The following is a 14,916-nucleotide window of genomic DNA, read 5'->3' as shown; positions in this document are numbered from 1 at the left end:
GTGAAGCACTGCTCTCTCTCTAGCAGTAGATTCAGAGATTGGAACTGCCTCTGATGGTCAGTCACAGGTACCACTATGTTTCACTGGCATTTACTGTCCTTGGTTAAACAAGGCCAGGGTAATAAAAATGTCACTTTTGTACAAAGCCACATGCTCCTTTTAGACAGGCTGCTGGAGCTGCTGCAAAAGGAGATGAGAGTCGGTGCATTATCAGTTCGGCAAAGAGGCCTTTTATCAGGCTTCTCGGTATCGCTCAGCTTTTGTGCAGATGCCAGACTTGAGGAGAGGAGGGGGCACTAAGGGAAAGGATCTTAGGTTTGCTGAAATAGAACGAGATGGCTTTTAGATGAATTTCAGAGGGTATCGTTTTCCCATGGCTGCTTCCATACAGAGTCGATGTACCTCTTGCACGCCCCCGAAACAAACACCCCCAAAAAGTCAAGAGCGGACTTCTGTTTTCTTAGCAGGGTTAATTTTTTTTTTCTTGTGAAGAATTTATGTCAAATCCAGATTTCATTAATGGCAATGGGGATTTCATCATTAACTTCAATAGGGACAGGTTTTAACATTTTTCTTGGAGGGGAAGGATGGCCTTATGGTTAAGGCAAAAAGAGACAGGACTCAGGAGAGCTAGGTTCAATTTTTACCTCTGCCAGAGGCTTCCTACGTGACGTTGGTTAAATCACTTAATCTCTTTGTGCCTCAGTTCCCTCTTTATAAAGTGGGGATTATACCTCTTCCTTTCTTCCACCCTTTCTTCTGTCTTGGCAGTCGGACTCATAACCCTTTGGGACTGTTCCTTACCAGGTGTTTGTACAGCGCTAGCATGGTGGGATCTTAATCATGGCTGATGCCTTTAGGCACTGTGGGAATTATTTGTATAATATAATAAATAATAATAATAATAATCTGGCAATGTATTGTGTGAGAATCCAGAGAATCATAAAAACAGAAGGAAAATCGAAACAAATCCCTTTTGTCACCTTATTACAATGGTAAGTCAAATTGGTTTTTCCTTAACAGAAACATATCGTTCAAAACTTTCCACAGCCATGTGAACCGTCTGTCCACTAACAATAAGACGTTTATATTTATAAAACTACCACCCCTTAGGGAGCAGAACTGCCAATCTCTGTTCCAGAGGGGTTTGGAATAGTGGGCCGGGGAGCTGCAATGTAGATCAGGACTGAGACGCTCTGGTAGTTGCATGGGAGCAGAGGGCTGGTTCTGCAGGTTTGGATTGACGTGCATTAGCAGAGCTGCGTGGAGCCCCGGACTGGAATATCAAAGGGTTCTGCAGGTCAGGACTGTGGTGCACCAGCAGAGCTGTGTGGATGCTGCACCTGTCTGCACTATGCCTCTTTCTAAATTTGATCACTTCAAAGCTGTAGAAGCCAGGCTGCACAATAACAATACAGGAATGGAGTCTGAGAGAGAGGCCAGGGCAGAGGGACAGGCAGTCAGTCAGGTACAGTAATAGACTGCTGGATAAACACTCCGATAGAATGATTATTGCTGAAAGATCTGTTCTTTTGCTGCCCCTCTGCCTGTGCCACATCGAATGCAGCCATAGCCCTCAATCTGAGATGCAGAGTCCCTTCTTGTTACATCACAGCAATCAAATTAAAGTACCTGACTGAAGGAGGCCCATAGAGGTGGATCCCTATCACCAGGAATAGATAACAGACAGATCTGCAGGCAAATGGATTGAAACAGAAAAGTTCACAGAAGGCAAACTGAGCAGAAGCCAGGGTGGAATGGAGGAATGCCATTAGGGAGGGCTGGCCATTGCAAATCTATTGGGTAGTGGATGCAGGCTAGAGAGATGATTATTGCCAAATGGATCTTTATTTCCCTGAAAGAAGGTAGCTTTCCATTCACTTATTTCATTTATTGCCTGTACTTCATGAGGGTGAATCTGTCTGTGGCACCTAAGTGAAAGTACATGGGAGAAACAGACCGACCCGACCGACCTTGGGTAAATCAATTCTTTTCCCTATGCTTCCATTTCCCTATCTGTAAAATGGAGCTAATGAGACCTGCTTCCTTTGTAAAGTGCTTTGAGATCTATGGATGAAAAATACTGTGTAAGAGCTACTCTGTTGTTATTAATAGACAAGGCAAAACATTTAAGAAAAACTATATAGGAGGGAAACTGACAGCACTTCAGTGATAAACATGTGGTTCAAAGCATAGAAGCTGAATTACCTTGTCTCTCTCTCTCCTCCTGCCCAATAATTCCTTTTCAAAGTGTAATCTCACTCAGCACCAAAGTATCAAGGTTCCTTTCATTTCCTCTGAGTTTTCATTAGCTTGGCAGGATCACTTTTCTAACACATTGACAAAACTGAGTGCCGACTTACAATGAAATCCCACTGGGGCTGCAGGAGATACCTACCCACGGAAACAAAAAGGGGGCTGATTGATTAGTTGGGCAGCTACCAAAGGAAATGAGATGGCTTTGCTGCTTGTTACAGAGCCAGGTTGATGACTGCTTGTCTGCTCAGAGTTTGTTATGCTTAGGAATATTGTAACACAGGCTGTTCGGTCTTTCAGAAAATGTGTGGTAAGAAAATTTCTCTGGGCAGAAAGTTGGCAGACTATGGGGAGAGACGAAGTTTATGGGTAGTTACACTTCTTTGTCGGTATTCTTCCTGTTTGTCTAGCCCTCTGCCCAACACTGGATGATCAGCATGCTAATATTCCAGAGGTCTTTTGTCCTCAGTCAGGTTCCAATATGGCCCCATTGCCATAGTGTTTGAGCACCTCGCCATTTCAATGCATTTATCCTCCCAATACCCCTGTGAGGCTGGGAAATGCTATACATCCCGTTTGACAGAGGGGGAACTGAGGCACAGAGAGGCTAAAGGACTTGCCCAAAGTCACACAGGAGGCCTGTGTCAGAGCAAGGACTTGAACCCAGAACTCCCAAATTTGAGGGTAGTGTCTTGAACACTGGCCCTCTCTCCTTTCCTTCCACTGAATAAAAGCCTCACGGTTTCTTGTATGGCTGAAAATTGTTTTGAAAAAGAAAGGCAACATCTCCTGTACCCCATGGAGAAGGGACCACCCTCATGCGCTGAGTCAGGACCACGTAAACCTAGACCATCCTTGACGGGTGTTTGTCCAACCTGTTCTTAGAAACCTCCAATGATGCGGATTCTACAACCTCCCTTGGAAGCCTATTCCAGAGCTTAACTACCCTGAGAGTTAGAAAGTTTTCTCTAATATCTAACTTAAATCCCCTTTGCTGCAGATTAAGCCCATAACTCCTTGTCCTACCTTCAGTGAACATGAAGAACAATTGATCACATATCTTCAGCTGATCATATATTATCTTCATACAGAATGCCCAATGGATTTCAGAGTTGTACAAATACAGCTCTAGCTAATGATCTGTATTCACACCATCTTCTGCAAAGAGCCCCTTAGCTCTCACCTGCAAGCAGGGTCAGGACTGATTGGTATTGGTATGGGAGAGCAAGGGAATTCCAAGTGCATGTGGTCATGGAAGTTGCCCACGTTGCCATGGGAAGTGGTGTTGATTGTTGAATAGGTGATGCTTACTCTTAAGTCAGTACTGAACCAACGTCCCAGATGGCTAAAACGGAGGCACAGAATGCCTGGCCCAAGACCAAACAGTGATTCAATGGCAGAAAGGTTTTCTGAACTATCCTATATACAATTTAATTGAGTTATACTCCTACTATAGACAATTTCAGTTGCTCAACGAAACTTGTAATCATTTTCTATGAAATCCTATAGATTTTTAGAGTAATTTCTATAGAGCTTTCTACAGCATCTCATACCCACTAAATTAGATAGGGCTTTTTCACCAGAACTGCTTCAGAAAATTTTACACCAATAATGGCCTCTGCCTAATTAGACTAGGGGCCAAATCCACAGCTGATGTAAACAGTTGCAGCTCCATCAGATTTAATGGAGTCAAGCCCATTCACACCAGCAGAGAATCTGACCGCTGTCCTTCTATGAGACAGAACAAATTGACATCTTATTTTGATTGCTAGGGGTTAAAAATTCTGTTTTTACTGCTAGCTTTTTGAAAAACGGAATAAACTAAAAAAATAAAATCTGTTATTTTATTTCTATTTATGCCAGCTTTGTGGAGAGTAGGAGGGGGCTGTGAATGCATTTTTCCAGCAGGAATTAAAGCATGAAAAATCATATGTAAAATACAAACTTGTGGGTGTATTACAAATATACTGAGGTTACTCTAATAAAAATACAGCAAAGGAGCTAACATTTTAATGAAAAACAAAACAATTGTATTTTTCACAAAAGATAGAGACTGGGAAATGCTTTATGAGCTGTTCTAATGACCCCGCAAGCAGCCTGTGAATTAACAGAGCAAGTGCTGTTTTATATAAAATAATGACCGGAGAGCATGTAGTTACCATAATATAAAGACCAGGGAGTGTATATTGCCTGGTATAATGACTGGCTCAGTGGGAGTGTAAATATTGCAAGGGGTGGATGGGGGAATGTAATTAGTACAAAATAACTAAGTGGAGAGTGTGAATAAAACACAGTATGATGAGGGATGCATGCATAAGCTGATGTTCAGAGATCCTTAACTGACTCGCTAATATTCAGTTGATGATTGGCTCCCCATAAACCAAACCTGAAAATAAGCCTATTTGATCCAGCGTTATTCCAAGGAAGTGGCTCTCCCCAGGGCTGGGCTCTCCCTGAAGCAGCTCCGCTTCCCATACACTTGTCCCACTATCTACTTCTGGGAATGCCTGTTGCCCTTCTGATGTCTTTGGGGGGCTGCCAATGCCCCATCTCCCAGCTCATCATGAGTTACTGACCATCATCCTGTTACTGGCAGTTCATGTTCTCTGGATGCCCCAAAAGAGAACCGGGTTAAGGCGTTCCCCTACCCAGGCTATGGGGAAACCCAGGCACAAATACTTCTGCTGTTGAGCACATATATTATTCAATTCTCCCATCCCCAATAGTAATCGAGAGTCACTATATAATCCTGTTCCTGCTTGGAAAACAGACGATAATATGACCACTGCTTAGCACTTCTACAGCACCTTCCTTCTGAGGATTTCAAAGATGAATTGGCTAAGCAATCCCACCCCCCAGTGAGATAGGATGGTACTGTTAACCCCATTTCACAGAGGGGGAAACTGAGGTACAGACAGGTGAAGTGACCTGCCCAAGGTTACACAGCTGGTTAAGTGTCAAGGTGCAGATGGAACTCAGATTTTACTGCAAACGTCTAGGCAGCTCTTTAGACCAACAGGAAAGGGCTATCTCTAACGTTAAAAGGTTCAGAGATTTGGCTTGGATCAGCACTTAGAATCCTGCCTGCTTCTCTGGACTCTTCAAAGCTCCTGGGGATGCGCAACTGGGCTGGAAGACTTCTGAGCCTGGGATCACTGATGGAATTCAGGGCGAGGGGGAGGAGAATTGAGCCCAAGAAGTTAGACAGCCTGCTCCACTTCTAGACACGCTTATCTGAATGACACGAAACTTACTTAGATCCTCTCTAGCTGTCTGGACTGGCCAATTCATGGTGGAGAGCTAGTGCGAAGGTCCAATTTCACTTCTCCCCACCCTCAAGCTTGTTCCACTACAGTCCTAGCACAAAATAATTTCCTTATCTAGGGCGCAGGCTCTGTTTGCTAGCAGGATTTCAGAGCTGGGAAGCCTGATTGTCAGCTCTTTAGGGGAAGGACCACCCTTTTGTTCTGTGTATGTACAGCACCTAGCACAGTGGGGTCCTGGTTTATAACCAGGGCCCCTAGGAGCTCCAGTAATACAAATATTGAATAATAATACTAATTAACCAACGCAGTAAAGGCCAGCTCAGACCCTGGCCCTGACGTTCCACCCTGGGTCAACCCCAAACAAATCAAGCTGGCTCCGACTGCTGATCAGTCAGTCCTGTGATTAGCCCTAAGACATGATTCTGCTGGGAACTGGCTCAGAAGTGTTAGAGCTTTGCCGGTTCCCAGGCGGCTCATGACACTCAGTTCACCAAGGAGTGAAAAATAGATTGAATAAAAGTTAGGACATTAGGTCAGTCCAGCATGCTGGAAAACTGCCAAGCCGGGGGAGTCAGAGTGCCCTGGGCAATCACCTCAGACAGCTGACAAATAGGCCACCCTGATATGCGGCATGGCCACATATGTCCACAGAACCAACTGGGATTCCCCAGGCACTAAGCAGCCTCATGCACTTCAAAGATTCGCTTTAATAACAACAACAACAAAGCAGAAGCTAAACTCCATCTGCTCTTTGAACCCCAAATGAAACAGTAAATGCCCTAAATTTACAGTTTAACCTTTAACCCCAGGTGCAAACCCAGAGTCGCTCCATTGGCTCCAGGGCTGGGCAGCAACTCTCTCTCTGGTCCTTATACAATGTCGATTACCATAGTATGGGGGTGCCTCACAATTTACCCTCACAACACCCTTATCAAAGCTGACAATGGCGTGTCCAAGATCAGAATCCGGCTCCCATCTTCCCCAATAGTCGCCTGGCAGTTAGACAGCACCTATTTACCCGCTGTCTCCCTCACGCGGCTGGGTAGAGCATCCTTGTGCTTGGCTGACCGAGGAACCGGTCCACTGAAGTCCTCCTGCCTTCTGGGCAGCAGCCAGAGAAGAGCGAGAGAGAGAGAGAGATGGGAAGCAAATAAACAATAGGGTAACTTACTTGCTAACAATGGCTCTGCATCAGTCTTGCTCCCTCATGCTTTTGGGGGACCCGGTGGAGACAGAGCTGGGAGGAAGGTAAAAACAGTCGCTGGAAGGGCGTCCGGTCCATGCCATCACCAGAGCATTGGGGTCTTCTTATCCCAGGCTCTTCCCTCCCTACCGCCTCCTGCCTGGTATTACAGAACATTTATGTTGTGCTGTGGATTTAAGTGCACACGTCCTCTGCCCCTAGCCATCCCAGGCCTTTGCTGGCTCTGACAGAGATGCCATGGTTCCCCAGACCATGGTGCTACTTTTGCCTGTTAAATCTCCCTCCCTTTGCCTGCTCCCTCTCTCTGGCAGTGTGTAGTACAAATGAATTCTCCGAGTAATAAAGCTACTTAAAGGGCCGGGGAAGGGAGGAGGGAGAAGAGCTGTGCACATGTGATCAGGAGCATCATCTGTTCTGAATGAACAGGAAAGGGAAAGGTGGCTGAGAGTGAAAGCAGCGAGGGGAGGGAGGGGTTTGGGCCACGTCTTTGCACAGAATAGGCCAGTCTGGGGAGGGGTTGGGGGAAATAAGAGGCTCCTTCATTTCCTTGGCAAAATGCAAAGGATATTGTGCTCCCCTATCAACTGCATGGTCTTTGCTCTCCCTGCTAATTCTGTGCGTGTCTGCCACCCAATGCATATGCAGCACCCCTGTCTGTCTGCAAGGTTCTGAGCTCCCCCGTTTCCTGTGCCCTCCTCTGTTGTGCTGGTATTTTTTTTTTAAATCATGCAAACAAAGGCAGATCTTAAAAGGGAAGGGAAGGGGAAATGCAGTAGCTGGAGCGCTGCAGAGCTTTCAGAGAACTCGTGTGTGTTCATCAGTGCTGTGAAAAGCATAGTGGGTTTCTCTTCTGGGATGGATCAAGGAGTGGAAAGGGGGAGGAGGCAGAGGGAGAGAGTGATTTATCTGGAGCTTGTCTTTTGCATGTCAACTATCAGATTGTTGCACAAGGACTCGCCCTGCAGCGGGGGTTCCCTCTGGTCCAGCTGGATCAAGAGGCACGTTCCCCATGCTCCCCCTGGCCAGCTTGCTTTCTTGGCTTTGATTTGTATAGCCTTCATTTGAGAATATCACGAGCAGTCCCACTAGGTTTAATAGGAGATTTTATCTTCTGGCAAGCAAATGTCAGGCCAGTTGCAGGTGTCTGACTGAGGCCTGGAGACTGAAGGGTAGCCACAGAACAAGTCACACCAGCCCAACTTCCCCATTGAGCTCCTCAATCCTAGCCCCAGAGCCCCACTTCGTTTTTTAGTCCTGGGCTCACATGCGTCTCTCTCAACGCATGTCGCGCCTGAGCTTCTGCACTCACTGTTATTCCAGTCATTCTGTCCCCACATAGCCCTGCTGACACACCTCCGCCGTGCCTGGCAGCATCCCTCCTGCTGCTTTCGCACCGAACTTGCAAACTCCCCTGAGCAAAACCAGGAATTTTCTCCAGGGGAAAGTCAGATCATGTCATCACGTTTGCAGCAATGAATAAAAGTTGCGTTGTTCCCTTCCGCCCCATGCCCAACTTCCCTTTTTTTTCCCCTGCAAAATTGTTGAGGCAGGACGGAAAAGCATTTTGCTCTGTTTGCAAACCTCCCAAACCTTGGCCATGGTTTGTTGGTTTTGCCAGCAGTGAGAATTTTGTGTGGGCGTGTGCTACTGCTGCTTGTCAGAGCTTAGCTGCCGGGCAACTGGCTCTCAGTCTCCCAGTCCACATGGACACATTTCCCTTGTGCTGTTTAACTCCTCTTTGTTGCTGCCAAATGTCAGCAGGCACCAGAAAAAAGCGCTCCCTCATCCAAAGTGTAAATGTCATGTGCATTAATCCCAGGTTCAATGGCATCATAAGGAAAGATGTGAAGAACATGCCCAGGAGATATTACCTCTGGAAGGAAATCCTGATCTCTTGTTTTCTAGCAGGTGAGACCTGCAGGGACTAAGGGCCAAATTCACAAGTGAGTATAAGTCAGTCTACAGGGAGCTCAGGATGGAGCTAGATAGACTTTCCCTGACACTCAGATGCAGTAGGCCAAGTTCAGACATGTGCTGAGTTGTAAGCTACACATTAGCAAGTGGGTGTGAGTCTAAGGGCTGGTCTATACTTAGCCGCTAGTTCGGCGGCTGGAAATCGAACTTCCGGGTTCGATTTATCGCATCTGGTCTGGACGCGATAAATCCAACCAGGAAGTGCTCGCCGTCGACTGCGGTACTCCATCTCAACGAGAGGAGTACCGCGGAGTCGACGGGGGAGCCTGCCTGCCCCGTGTGGACCGCGTCTGAACCGCGGTAAGTTCGAAGTAAGGTATGTCGACTTCAGCTACGTTATTCACGTAGCTGAAGTTGCGTACCTTACTTCGACTTGGGGGGTTAGTGTAGACCAGGCCTAAGGGAGTTGCATAGGAGTCTAAGCTGGCATGAGGCACGTGCTAAAGGCCCAGGGAATGTATAAGATGGTGCAAGGTAAGAACCCCCACCCTACTTTCATTTACATCTTCTTATATCTTGTATGTAAGTTATACCAGTTGAAACTCCCTTACACATTGGTAGCAGCTGGTAAGTGGTCTAAGAGAAACAAACAGTGGAAGGGCGAGTGCCTTTATTTATAAATCAATCCTGAATTTGGCCCTGGTCGGACATTTTCCAACAAATGTTTTTCCTTTGGAAAATGCCAATTCATTAAAAGCAGAACATTTTGCAGAAGTGTGTTGATTTTGACAACATTTCATTTAGGAAAAATCCTGGAATGTAATGTTCCCATTTTCTGTTTTGAAACAACCTTTGGTTTCAATTGCTTAAAATTTTGTATTTTATATAAAATAACATAAAAAGTCAAAGTTGAAATGAAACATTTCAGTTTTACCAAAATGGAACAGTTTGATTGATCCAAAATGATTTCCCCCCCAGAATTTCAGTTTGTGGGAAATTTCAATATTTGTGTTCTGTTTCAGAGCAATTTTTTGGGGGGAAGTTTTGGAATTTCTTGCAAAATGGAAAATCCCACTCTAGTGTGCAATGCATAAACCCCTTCTTATCCAACCCACAGCCAGCCTGGAATAGTATCAGTTTTGAAACTTCAAAAAGTGTTGGCCACACTAATCAATAGGAAATACTCGCAGCTTTAAATAAAGCTCAGTAAACGTGGATCAGAGGGTCACTCGGGTTTCAAAATCATGTACTTAAACTCACTTCCTTACCAGCCTCATTACCAATGTCTTAGGACCAGTAAAAGTGAAAGAATGTTACTTTTTGCATTTCACACTGCTTAGACAATGAGACTAGTCAGTTGCACTTCTTGGCGTTCATGCACTAGGCCAGCGTTGTGATGTCTGGGATACAAACACTGCGGAGGACTCTTTAAATCCATGCACCACCAATAACAAAGCTGTTTCCAGAGAGGTTTTAAAAGCACGGTTAATGAAAAATCTCTGGTTATTATTAGGCTAGAAGTTAGAACTCCCACCTGTTAGAAAACAAGAGATCAGTGTTGTCCCTTCTGAGATTTAACATCTGCTGGGCATGTTCTTCACAGCAAGACCTCCTTTTACCATCTAGGTCCATATCTTTCCTTATGATGCCATCAAAAATGGGATGCATGAACTATGAGGTTATTAGCTTACAGAAACCTTTGTTTGGGGCCTAAATGATCTGATTACCGCATTTAGAGTCAAACTTAGCCTATTGGAAAAAATACTGAGCAATGATACCTACAGTCCTATTAATTAGACATGTTTGGGAGACATCAACAACTGGATAAGAAGAAGTGGGTCCAGGTATTTGAGAAGCAACTGGGAAATGATTCGTGGGGAGACCTAACCACACAGTTCAGTTTAGGAGAGGCTTTGGTTTAAAGCAAATGGGAATTGGATGAGTTAGGGTGGAGCGGATACTTTTGGGCATTCACCTCTGTAAAAATCGGCCTCCTTTGAGGGCATCTGCCTTCAGATTATTAACATGGTCCACAGCTTCTGGATATATAAAATACCACATCTATGAAATGTCTTTTCCCCATCTACAGCTAGCAAGAGGACACTGCCTCCTCCTGTCTGATTCAGACTGCCACCTGGAGGTGGCAAGTGTGCGAATCACCATGGCTCGTCGCCGAAATGCTCTGTAGAGGCTGCCCACTTTTATTACAATTAGTGCAGAACGCAGTAACCCATCCACGCAGCAACATAGGCCATGGAGAACCCATCTGCCCAGCGCTCCACTCTCCGCACTGACTTACCATTCAATACATGGCTGAATTCAAGGTATCAACCTTTACCTTCAAAATCCCTCCATCAGACTAGTTCAAGTTCCAGTACCTGAGCATTGCCCTGCATGATCATAACCTCCCCACCCTCTCCATGGCAGCTACATTGAATTGGAACCATCAGCCCTGGGAGTAAGAAAGCCATGGGTGCAGAAGACAGAGCTTTCCCACCAACAGGCCCCGAGTAGAGCAACCCCCCCCCCGCCACATACCAGGAAGAATGCAAGTGTTGTATATGCAGGGATCAATGTTCATTAAAGACAACCTTTGCACATTCCTTGCATTAACACTGAATAGTTTTCATTATGCATGTGTGACCCTTGGCTTTTGATGATAGAGGCCAGCCCACCCTGGCTAGATATGCTGCAGAAAGAGGCAGTTCCTCTGCGGTAGGCGGAATGTCACAGACAGCGTATCAAAGGAGCGGGAACCTCCTGAAGTCTTGATACAGGTGAAGCAAGATCTCACACCAGAAATCTCACAGACAGGATATGTATGTATCCAGCTGACCTCACATTCTTAATCCTATGAGATTTTATGTAAAATAAAATCACTTACCTTTGCAGTGCCTCCCCTTTTGTTCTGTGGCAGGAGTTGTTTATGTTCTCAGAGAGCAAGTTCCTAGTGGGGATGGAGCGCTGGCTCTGCCTCTTTTGGGACCAGGACATGGCTCCGGATGCTGTTTCCAGCACAGCACTGAGGATGGTGTCACCTTCACACAGGCATCAGCTCTGCTTCTTTCTAAAAAACCTTTCAATAAAATTTGAAATGACTTTTCGTGCTAGGGAAAGCTGCCAGACAGACTGCTGTGGAGCGCGGGGTCCTTTATATCCACAGAGCCAAGAGGGCATGTGCAGCATGAAGACGTGCTTGCCCCATTACATCCCCCACCAACACACCTCAACTCTGAACTGAAGGGACCCCCTTTAAAGGTGAGAGTGGGATGCAGGCTCGATGGCCCATCCAGTCCTCGGGCTGTCTACTGAAAATGCCGACAAGCGGACCAATGATAGAGCTCTTTCTGGGACGTGGGCCCCTTCCCACCTACAACTGGACTCCGACCGGCCAGCCTAATTCACACTGTTTTGCATGAGCGACGTGTGACTGCTTTTCAGACAGTTAAAATAAAAACCTTCCATCTTTCGAGCTGGTTCCCACCTTTTCCCTGTCCAGAGACTGAAGCTCTAGCGATTAACAGGCAGTGCCATCTGCTGGTGCTATGTGGTGTTGACACTCATCTTTGCCCACAAACAGTGATGGGGTGGGTTGCGGGGCGGGGGGGGGAGGAGATAGGAGTTAAAATGAATGGGAGCATGGACTAGCACAGCTCCCGCTTTAATCCCTGGCTCGAGGAAGTCACATTGCCCCACAATTCCACCCACCCCATTGTCTTATACAGTCAGAGCTAGGTGTCCTGTTTCAATCCACATTAATGGCCTTTCAGAGTCCATTTCTCTACTTTAACCACTGGATGTGGAAGCATACGAACAAAGTTTGGATTCTTTGGGCTTGATTCTCTGCTCACTTACATTGGTGTAAATTCAGGGAGTTTTCCACTGATTTCAATGGAGTCACTCCCAATTTACACCAGTAAGAGCCCAGAATCTGACCCTTTCTCTGGGTATTTTGGCTGCCTGAGGCTACATGCTATTAAATAAGTGATAGCAATGGGGTTGTGCCAAATATTGGATCGATCTCATCTCTCAGCTTTATTAGGTGTGCACCCCAATGCCAATATGTGTGTTTCATTTTGTAAAGGCCTCAGGGAGCCATTTATGGGGCTGAAATTGTGGGAGATCATGGAACTTTTAGTTGCTGGAAGGTGAAAATAGCATTACAGAACATTGTTTTGGTAAAAGTAAATAGCTCTGAGGAAATAAAAATAAAAAATAAAAGTCTCCAAAAATCAATCACAAACACCAGTTTGGGTTTATTCTGGTTCCTGTAGAATTCAAATGGTGTGGCCAAATTTTTGTGAGCCTTCGTGGAGATGGGCAATACACCCCCTCTCCCAAGGCTCAATCACACATCCCCCTTGATGAGAATAGACTGTCTTATTACCCATAAGGGATATTGTTCAAATCTGTCTCTTTCATGGGCACCAATGACAGGATCTATAGCTTGCTCTGAGTCAGCTGCATCTGTCTGCAGCTTCAAATCTAGCACAGGGATAGGAGAGTACGGGTGCCCTCAGGGGGCATTTTAATTTGTTATGCAATTTGGTATCCAGGAACTATGGATGTCACTCCCCATTTGTCAGCCATTAACCTGGCATCATATTGGGGGGGGGGGGAGGGCGAAGGGTCAGAAGAATCAGCACTGGACTCTTAGATCATCATTTCCAACTCCCATATCCCTCAATGCACTTGAATGAGACTGAGGTTTCAATGAAGCTCACAGGAATCTCAGCTAAGTGACTGAAAACTAAGTGGCAGTCAACTTCTTTGGCTCAAGGTTGCTCTGTGCTTTGGGACTCCTTCCATCCTCAAACTCCAAGTGAAACTCGGAAGACAGGAACGTGAGCAGACCAGGGAAAGAAAAAAGTTTCTGTAGCAATCTCTGAGAATCAGAACTCCCAGTGTTCCACCCACCTCTGCTAAGGAACAAGTGGAGGAGTCTGCCTGCACTGCCTTTGATATGGTAATGAGAAGCTAATGTTAACCTAGGGAAATAGACAGTTCTTCTTAAAGATATACAGGACCGTTGGTATGAATCCAGGCCAAACAACAGTGATCTAAACTTGATATTTTTTAATGGTTTGGTCACTCACAAGTGTGTTAGTTTTAGTCCAATTCCTAACTCAACCCCCCTCATGCTCAACACCTATGGGACCCTTGTTTTGCTGACTCAGCAGAGAAGCGAATGGAGCATGAGCTCCCCTCGCAGCCGTAGTGGTGTCCCTATGGCCCGGGGCTGAGGCACATTGTGTGGGTGTGTACGCTTGCACTGTTTGCGTAGAACACGTTCTATGGATAAGCCATGACTTTGGTCTCTAGGGCTGTCTAGCTATCAATGTTTATGAGCACAAAGACAAAAACGCATTAGCAGCAGTGCAATAATGTGAACAACTTTATGAAAATAGATTGAATTTCCTCCCTAAGTTGCCAGGATTCAAAGCAATCACTGACAAGAGCAAGTTTGTTGGTTCTTTCATCTGGGTACTTTATTTGCATAAACTTTCACTTCCAGCTCACCCTGGGTTCTCCTCCTTGACTTGCTCCTTGGATCCAACCTATTCCAGCTCTTTAGCCACTTCCTATAAGATGGGTTCCACCTCTGTGTCCTGTCTATATGAAGGTATTTATATGGACCTAATTCTTGTAGCATATAGAGTGCCTTCCAGTCTGTATTGTAGTTATCCTCACAATGCCCTTGTAAGATAGACAGTAGTATTACTGCCATTTTACAGATGGAAAATTCCGGCACAGACAGACTAAGGCCCAGATCAAAGGGATGTAGATGTTTTCACTGGGAGTTGGGCACCTAAATACTTTTGAAGATCTGGGCCTAAACAAGGTCACAGAGTTTGTAGTAGAGCGGGGAACAGAACCCAGCTGTCCTAAAGCCCAGCTACTGCCCCAGCCACGGGACCATCCTTCCTTTTTTCCTTAGGCCATCAGGTGCTACATACAATGTACATTGGTTAAATTTTTAAGCCCCGTTTTACACTGTTTATGGTTTCAAGTATCAGACGGGTAGCCATGTTAGTCTGGATCTGTAAAAAGTGACAAAAAGAGTCCTGTGGCACCTTATAGACTAACAGACGTATTGGAGCATAAGCTTTCGTGGGTGAATACCCACTTTGTCAGATGCATGTCTGATGTCAGACATGCATCTGACGAAGTGGGTATTCACCCACAAAAGCTTATGCTCCAATACGTCTGTTAGTCTAGAAGGTGCCATAGGACTCTCTGTTGCTGTTTAAGGTTTATCAGCTCAGCTACACCTCT

This window comes from Terrapene carolina, unplaced genomic scaffold (assembly GCF_002925995.2).
Source record: "Terrapene carolina triunguis isolate 2854851 unplaced genomic scaffold, T_m_triunguis-2.0 Scaffold374, whole genome shotgun sequence".
NCBI classification, from domain to species: domain Eukaryota; kingdom Metazoa; phylum Chordata; order Testudines; family Emydidae; genus Terrapene; species Terrapene triunguis.
Note: the sequence above shows the minus strand (reverse complement) of the source record.